Below are 8,327 nucleotides of genomic sequence, written 5' to 3' on the forward strand. Positions count from 1 at the left end.
CAGTCTCAGCATAAAACTCCTCTAATTCCCAGTTTCTCTTTCTTTGTGTATCTCAATTTCCCTCTATCCCATCTCAAATCTCCAAGTTCCCTGTCCTAGGTTTTTATCTTCTCATCTACACCTCAGTCTATCAGATCTTCCTGCCCTATTCTATCCCTTTTCCTTTGAATAATTGCTTTATCAGAAGTTTGGCTTCAGTCTCTTATTCAAAGTTTGTAATGGGTCTCTATTCTGGGAGAGAGAAGCATGTTTTGAAGGATGATGGCACAACAAGCCCACTTCATTTTGTGACCATCATACCCATCATGAAGATAGTGTATGCCTTTGTCATTCTTTTCTATCTTCCCCCTGATTGTCACTTTGGCTCCACTGCCTTTATTATGAGTATACAAAGACGGGGATGGCTGGACCAGTTGGCACAATTCAGAAGCTGAAGGGTAGTAAGGCATAGAAACCATGCCTGGAGGATGCACGTGGACAGTCAGAGCTCTTGTCAATGTCCAGAAGCTGATACTGCAATCGAGTGGCTGACACTAAGGTCTGTCCCACTGAAAACAGAGGCTGCCTCCCCGGAGCAAAAGCTTCTGCTTGGGGCAAGGTGCCTTTGCAATACCAAAGGAGGATGCAAAGAAGGAGAACCTCAAATTGTGGTTCTCTGTTGAAGGACTCAGTACAGTAAGATGTTGCTATTTTTACTCTCTGTTCCTTTTACATGTTCAGAGCCAGGTCTGCTTACTTGAAGTTATTTTTGCTTTTTTCTCCATTTTTTTTCTACAAAGCAAATGTATGATAAGAGGACCGAGTACCTATGTTCTCAAAAACAAGCAGCACGATTTAGGATTGTAGAACTTTGTGTAAAAAACAATTTTTGTCCTGCCAGCTTCAACTTTCAACTCATTAGCCACCTATCTGTGTCTGTTGGCAATTTTTTAAGCGGGCTTCCTAGGTCTTACAGGAGCTCTTCCAGATGGAACGACAGGACATATCAACACTAAAACAGCACATCCAGAATGTCATGCATGAAGTTATTTTCTCTTACTTGTACGCACACAAACTTTTTCCAGTATGCATTGTGTCCTAACACTCCCTGGGCCAGCAGTTCTTCGGTTTATTTAGTTCAAGAGAAAACTGCAAATCCAGCAGGCTATCAAGAAGCTAATCTTCAGTTATACAAATGGAGAGTCAACCAGTTCAAACAATTTATCTTTCAAAGTCAACACAACAAACAAACAAGCAAGAGCTTTTTCATTCACAACAGACAATAAACTGTATTTTTTTAGTGTAGCTATTCTACTCAGGATAGTATCAGCTGTTAGGAACTCCTACTTTTCTCTGCAGTGAAAAGACAGGGCAAATTAAAGGCTTCAGTTGCCTGTACTTTGAAAGGGGAGAAAGGCCAGAATGAAAAACTCAGTTAAACTGAAACAGATGCTGATTATTTCAGCTCCAATCAGGGCATCCCTAAAGAAATCAACCTTTCTTGACTTCATTCTTCTGGTACTTGCAAATCCATTTCTGACATCACAGGGTAACTCAAAAGGACAAAGCAGGATCGAACAGGAAATTCTGTGCTTCTCCGAGCTCAAGTTTGCAGCACCTGAATTTCAGTAGGCAGTGGGCCTACCAAGGACTAACCATGTCCAGGACTAGTGTAACTCCCACAATTAAGGGGCAAGAGGGGATGGGTATTCACAAAAGCTAGTTTAAATCTACAGAGGTTGAGCTTTGTCTGTAGTCAATAAGATAAGACTATGCTTAGGCACTCTGAATCATATTCTGAAGAAATCACTTTTTCCATTGACCTCATTCAGACCCTGGGGAGTTGAGCTTTCCAAGGGAAAAGCCACTTCCTCCCCAGGAAAGTGCATTCAAGTCTAAGTGGCCCTGGGTTCACCAGCTCTTTACATGCCGCACATTGCTTTTGGACTCTGATGCTGCACAAGTGCTGTGGGTCTGTGTGCCTGCAGGTGGTACAAGGCATCTCTTACCACTGTACCTGTTTCACTTGGCTCTCATGTCAGTCTTCTAAAACTGGCTGGCACCAATAATCTGGTATGGTGTGGCTTAGATTTCATTTACACTGCATGTTGTTTCATGCCTTCAAAGGTCCGTGAAGATTAGTACCAGGCTGACTGGTATGGCATGGTATGTAGGAATGCGAGTGTAGCCCAAGTTTTCCTCTGCTGAACTTCATACAAGGGCATATCCTGACTCTGTTCCACACAAAAGAAGGTGCAGGCTTCCACTTCCCTGCGTTCCTCTCTGATCTTCCAGTTCTCAACAGTCACAACAGAGTGGCAGTGTAGCCCATCTTTCTAAGGGAGCGCCTGACAACAACCAGTTCTGTACTGGATCATTTTCAGCTGATAAAGGTGTGAAGCCAAAGGAAGGAGGCTCCCACAGTATACAAGAAAGGGGAAAGGTCTCTGGGAGTGGTGGCTTCAGGAAGGCAGAACAATTTTTATTACAAGTTTTTTTGAGATTGCTGTAAACAACTCAACTGGGTCCTAAAAGTGACTGGGAGTGGCAGCACGTCCATGCTGAGCTGTGTAAAACAGTTGCCCCGTGCCCAGGCACGTATCTCTGCTAGCAGGTTAACCAAGGCCACAGGCAGAGGCAGTTTTACTTGGGATTACATCTTGTCACTGCTGCAAGCTCTGCTGTCTGAAAGGTGGGAGAAGATGAAGATCGGCTGAATGGGAGAGTCCCCAGGAAAACAAACAAACAAACAACCCACATTCACATTCCCACAAACAGAAAAATATTCTTTAAAAGTAACCCAGGAAGAAAAAGTTGAGTTTGAATAAAATATTTGCCTGTTGGTCTTAATAGCTGCAGCTCTGCTATTTTCTCTTCCTCTTCCAGGCTGTCAGCAGGGATTGAGTGTTCTCCTAGAGCTAGGGATGGGTTTCCTGAGTGGTGACAAATAGCAGTAAAGCCTGAAGTGAATTCCAATCCTAATATAAATTGCTCTTTCCTGCAGAAAAGAGAGGGATGAAAAATAAAACAAATCAGAAAATAGTATGTAATGAGTAATCTTACAGTTCAGCTAGAGGAAGTGAAAAGAATCACCCCAATAATAACCTCTCCGTTAGGGAGCCAGGCATTATAGGGAGTACACCTGTAGAGGAAAGTTTCAGCTGAGGATTTCTAAAAAAAAACCCTGAAAACCAGATCATTCAGGTGCAAATAGATCTTCCAAAAGGACATCATGAAACTCTTTCTGCCCAGAGCCACGAAAAGTAGAGCAGAGTGAGTACCAGCAACCCTAATTATTATTGTTGTAGTGCAGAAGAGCCTTGATCTGTGTGCAGGGGGCTGTGCAAGAAGTGTTTCGATTCAGAGGCAGAAAGATAATGTAAGACCAGAAAAATGACATACATTTGTCACAGACACAGGGATCATGAGGAAAGAAAAGCAGTCAGTGTGCTGCCAAGTTTTTTTATAGGCCATACGGACATGGAGAGTGTTGGAGAGAGCTCTGAAAGATTATTTTTTCAACACACATTATTAAGGGGCTGGTTGCAAGGCTGGGAGGAAGCACAAATATATTTGAAATGGTAGCAAGTTGGCAGTGGAACTGGTCATCACGAGCTGATCTCAGGAAAGAGTTGACATCCCGGTAATAGTCTGGAACAGATGAACAGGGATGGGCTAGGGAAAGACAGGTCTTGAAAAGGAAGGCATTTGACACACACAAAAAAGACAGAGTTAGTAGACAGAAAAGAAAGAAGCGACACAGAGCAACAGGCTAAGAACAGTCCTGCATTGTGAGGACAAGGGCTTAGTTATTCAAGAGTTTTCTTTCCCTCTCTTGTTTCTCAGGGGGAGGAGTAGTGTTTCAAGGCAGAATAATACAATCATTTGTCTGTGTCAGGAAATTTATGGTTTGACTTTACCATGTGTTAAAATATTGATTCTCTTTCTAACATATGCTTTAGATATTGACAATAGTTTTTCTATATAGAAGACTGACTTCTGCATACAAAAGGCAGGACTTCATCATAGGATCCAGCGAAGCTGAGTAAAAACAAAGTGATGTAAGTGAAGCACAAGTCTCGAATTTTTTCCACTCAATTAAATAAAGATAGCAAGAGAGACACTGAGCAGTGTGTGGCGGTAAGAAGCTGGAATAATTAAACAATAATATGACAGACGGTGCATTTACGGGCAATTACAGCATGCCTCTGCTGGCACTCCAAGGCACAGGGCCAAAGACTTAAGCGATTCAAACCACACAAGTAGAGCAGTAACCTCCTAGAAATGCCAGGATAGAGCATTTGGCCTGGGAGCCCAGGATGGGACTTACACACAGTCAGGTCTCTGCAATTACCAGGTTTTAGCAGGAAGAGCAGCCTGTCAAAAAGCTGGTTTTGTGTCCCTTGGATAATAGATTTCCAGACACTTTTACGTACGTAGCAGTGAAAGAAAAATCATCACACTGAATAGGATCATGTCCTTCTTGTCTTCTGCATACAGCTTGAGGATCCCACTGCACCGAACAACAAATTTAAAATAAGCATATTCTGAAAGCTCAACTAAAAGAAATCACTCGTCTGTCAACTCCCTTTCAAAAACAAGGACTGGGTTAAACACAAGCTATCAAGCTTCAGGCTCTGAAGGCATTTGGGATTCTTTGGGATTCCCTCAGGGAGTCACACCAGGCTTTCTGTTCCCCGCCTTACTCCACCCAGTAAACCCAAACCACCTTCCCCCTCTTGTCTCTGAAGTTGGGCTCTGTGTCCCATGGTACCACTCAGCAGCTTAAGGAGACAATTGCATGAAATCTGCACCTGTATTTCTGAAAGCATTGGTGTGCATTGTTCAACACAGTCACAGCCATGCTGGTACACTGCACTTCTGATCTTGTCAGCACATATAGAGGCGAAACACCTCTAGATTTTTAGAAAAGAAGAAAAGAGAGAGAGATCTGAGTGGAAAGCAAACACAGATCAGGTGCTGTTAAAAGCTTCTTAAACTGTCAACAAAGTATGTACTTAAACTCAGGAGAGAAAGTCACCTTCAAGATGGGTAGTTCTCATCAAAGCGGCTTTATTTTTAAACACCCTTTGTCTGGAGCTACATGATTATACAGGACTCTGAACCAAATTTTTGTTTTTTAAAGTAAGGACTTGATTCCAGACTTTCTTGTTATATGGAAAACATGGAAAACATGAACTTGAAAGGCTCAAAAAGCAGAAGGAAAATAAAAAGCATTTAAAATGTATAGAGACAAAACCCAAGCCTCATAAACAAATGGGACTGGCAACATTGCTTCACCTAAATGCTTTTTTCTTCTACTTAGTAGATGTTTCTCAAGACTTGAAATAAGTGTTGTTTTGTATCTGCAGGGCTTTCAGCAAGTGGCTGCCAAATTACGAAACACTCTGGATTCCAGCAATGCACATCTCTGCTGTCTGCTGCACTCGGAGTATCTGGGAAGAGGAGGAGGAAAACAAGCTTATCATTTATAAAATTATTGCTGGTTTTGTGGTTGTGAGGCTTTCTGCAGTGTACAAGAATAACTTGTTTGTGACATCAGTAAAATAAGGATGTGCAACCGAGAGCGTGTTGTCCTCTCCATGGATACCACGCTCACATTTTCTCTAACACTGGGATTTATCTGAAGATCAAGTCTCAGGACTTGGGAAGCTGCATGCCATGGGGACACAACTTGAGACCTGGGCATCATTATGGCTGTGGTCTAGTTCTGATTTCTCCAGCCACATGGGGTGACACCAAGATAATGCACCGACTCAGCACAGACCCACTGCAAGTGCACGGTGCTTTTTCCCAGATTGAAAGGTTTTGGCAAATAACTTTCTAGCTATTTCTGGAAACTGGAAAGGTCCATGAGAGAAATGAGTGTATGTTAAAGCTCATGTTGATCCCAGAGACCAAAAATGGCAAAAAAAAAGGGTATAACTATGCTTTCTTTAGCAGAGGGAAAGATTTGATCCCTCATCTGTAATTAGAAAAGTCACAACTTCTCTTCTTGTTTCCTTTCCAACAAAATAAGAGGAATTATGTCCTCCATGACACGCTTTTCCCTCTTAAGTATAGCTAATACCACTCTAGTGAATAAATCAGCCTTACTCAAAACTAAACTCAGTACTGTTTTTAAGGCACTTTGAAAAGTAGGATATTAAGCTGCAGACAATGCCCATGCCTCTCTCCTTTCTCTCATCCAGACCTCCCAGTCCTGAAGGTGGTAACTGTGGGATTTTTTCCCAACTGAGAGAGGTGTCTTAAAAGTAGACTTACAAGAGAGTGTTGAAAACAACCTCCACAGTCACATCTGTCCCAGTGCTATCAGCTTTCTAAATAAGCTGCCAAGCTGGCAATTGAGTAACTAAGAAAATGGATTTAGTATAGGATGCCAGACTCCACTTCTCAGTCACTAAAATGCTCATGTAACAAATCGAGTTGACCATTGTTTCTTATCACCAAGCAAACAAACCCTGTTGGCAGGAAAACTGCATTTGGAAAGTGATTCCCTACACGACTGAGACAGGCTCCAAACGCCCGTCCTCACATAATGCTGGACTCCAGGCAGTCATTGGCACTGTGAAGGACACTGGCAAAACACCTGGCCTGCAATTCGATTTCCAACACCTTGCTTTCAGTTCATTTCTGTTGCTCCACAGGCCGTATTTTTTACCACAGGAATAACTCTTGGTTTCACAGTGTGGAATTTTCAGTCATAATTCGCTGTCTTTTATGTTTACTTTCAGGCATAGCCATATCTAAGATGCTGAATTGGTTTTTAAAAACAAACAACTACCAAATTACTGATCTGCAAATTGCACTTACTGTTTAAAATGCCCAGCTCTACAAACATCCATCATAAATCCGTCCCTAGTCCTTTCCCTTCCAGTCAGTATGAAATACTAATTGGCACATGGACTAACACATCAGACAAAGAATCTTTTCCCGCTGCAATCAGTAGGAACGCTTCTGAGCACTTCAAAGAGTAGAGAAGGATGTCCCAAGTGAGCACGTCCATTTTACAGCGTCATCAATGCCAGTTTTCTGACCTGAGAGTGGAATATGTGAGTAACAACAAAAAGGGCCCATTTCTGCGCTAAGCGGGACCAATCCAGAAGTGTTATCTTTGGCCAGCTCCACAAAAGGCAGGAAGGAGGAGACCCACTCTCACCCTCTGTGGGTTCTGCTGGCCTCCAACCCAGCATCAGGCGAAGCTTCCAGCGAGGTGAAAGCGGGTTACCTGAGGGACCGTCAGCTTCCTACTCTAGGTTGCTTAGAGGAAAAAGGAAATAGTTCTGGAACAATGCAGACAGAGACTTTAAATAACTATCAGAGAGGTGTCACTTACTGGAACATAAATGTTTTATCACAGTTTTATGTCCCAGCAAACCTAAGCGACACGTCCAGCATGGTGCCTGAGCTTGCAGAGGGGAGCATGCCCACAGACACCATCAAGGCAGAATGGAAAAGCATTATTAGCAAAAATAATTTTCTCCCTCATTTTACTCATCCACGCCAGGCCCTGTGCATAGCAAGAACCCAGCTCTCAATCCTAGAACAATTAAAGGAGTTGTCACCACCTGCCAGGGCCAGGTTAGCAGGATTACCAGCCTGCACTGCCAATCCTCAAGGCACACAGTGTGTGCCGGGCACACAGGCAAGCTCATTAGCAAACTCTAAAATTACAACACGTCCCGGAATCGGGGCTTTCTGGGACATCGCAGAGACCCAGGATAGGCAAATCCCTGTCCGCCGACACCGGGTCACACCGCGGCTCCCCAGGGGGGTTTCCCAGGGAAGCTGCTCCCAGCGGCAAGGATCTTCCAAAAGGCGAACCTATCCTCTTGGGGGGCGTGGGGGATCCCGGTGCGCTGGCCCATCAGGTTCGGCGACATTTAATCTCCCGGTGTTTAGAAAAGCACCGGCTTTTACTGCTGTTTACATGTCAAACAGAACCTTGATTCACGTCGCGAATCCCGAGGCGCTGCCTGGAAATGAACACTGGGACGCGTACGCCCTGGCCACGCCTGTCTGCTGGACGGTGTCTGCTGGGGATTTTCTTAAAAAAAAAAAAAAACAAAGAAAAACCAAAAAAACCCCATAAAATAAACCATAAAAACGCCCCAAAGCCCAGGTTCGAGGCGAGCGGGGGGAGGCGCGGCGGCCCCGGCGGGCGGGCAGGCAGCGGCTCGCCGGGGCCAGGCAGGCCCGCGCAGGTGGGACGGCGCCGCCCCAGCGCAGAGCCCGGCGCAGCTGAGGCAGGGAGCGGCATCCCGGCCCCGGGACAGCCCCGGCGGAGCCACTCCCGTCCCGCCCGGCGCTGCCCCGGCGCAGCGCCA

At 44.5% G+C, this 8,327-nt stretch overlaps 1 long non-coding RNA gene across 3 annotated transcripts; it reads right to left on the minus strand.

Annotated features, from left to right (window-relative positions):
* Positions 1–1,185: 1,185 nt before the first annotated feature.
* Positions 1,186–8,233, minus strand: LOC113971840. 3 transcript variants are annotated; one of them, XR_003535668.1, is made up of 5 exons: positions 7,160–8,233; positions 5,281–5,435; positions 4,794–4,895; positions 4,334–4,492; positions 1,186–2,977 (listed from the first exon to the last, which is right to left on the minus strand). It is a non-coding gene; the product is annotated as an uncharacterized LOC113971840 (long non-coding RNA). The 3 variants fall into 3 exon arrangements; XR_003535667.1 differs by having other exon boundaries at positions 4,310–4,492; XR_003535669.1 differs by lacking the exon at positions 4,334–4,492.
* Positions 8,234–8,327: the final 94 nt, after the last annotated feature.

The sequence above is a fragment of the Neopelma chrysocephalum genome, unplaced genomic scaffold (assembly GCF_003984885.1).
Source record: "Neopelma chrysocephalum unplaced genomic scaffold, ASM398488v2 Primary Assembly neopelma1_85, whole genome shotgun sequence".
NCBI lineage: Eukaryota > Metazoa > Chordata > Aves > Passeriformes > Pipridae > Neopelma > Neopelma chrysocephalum.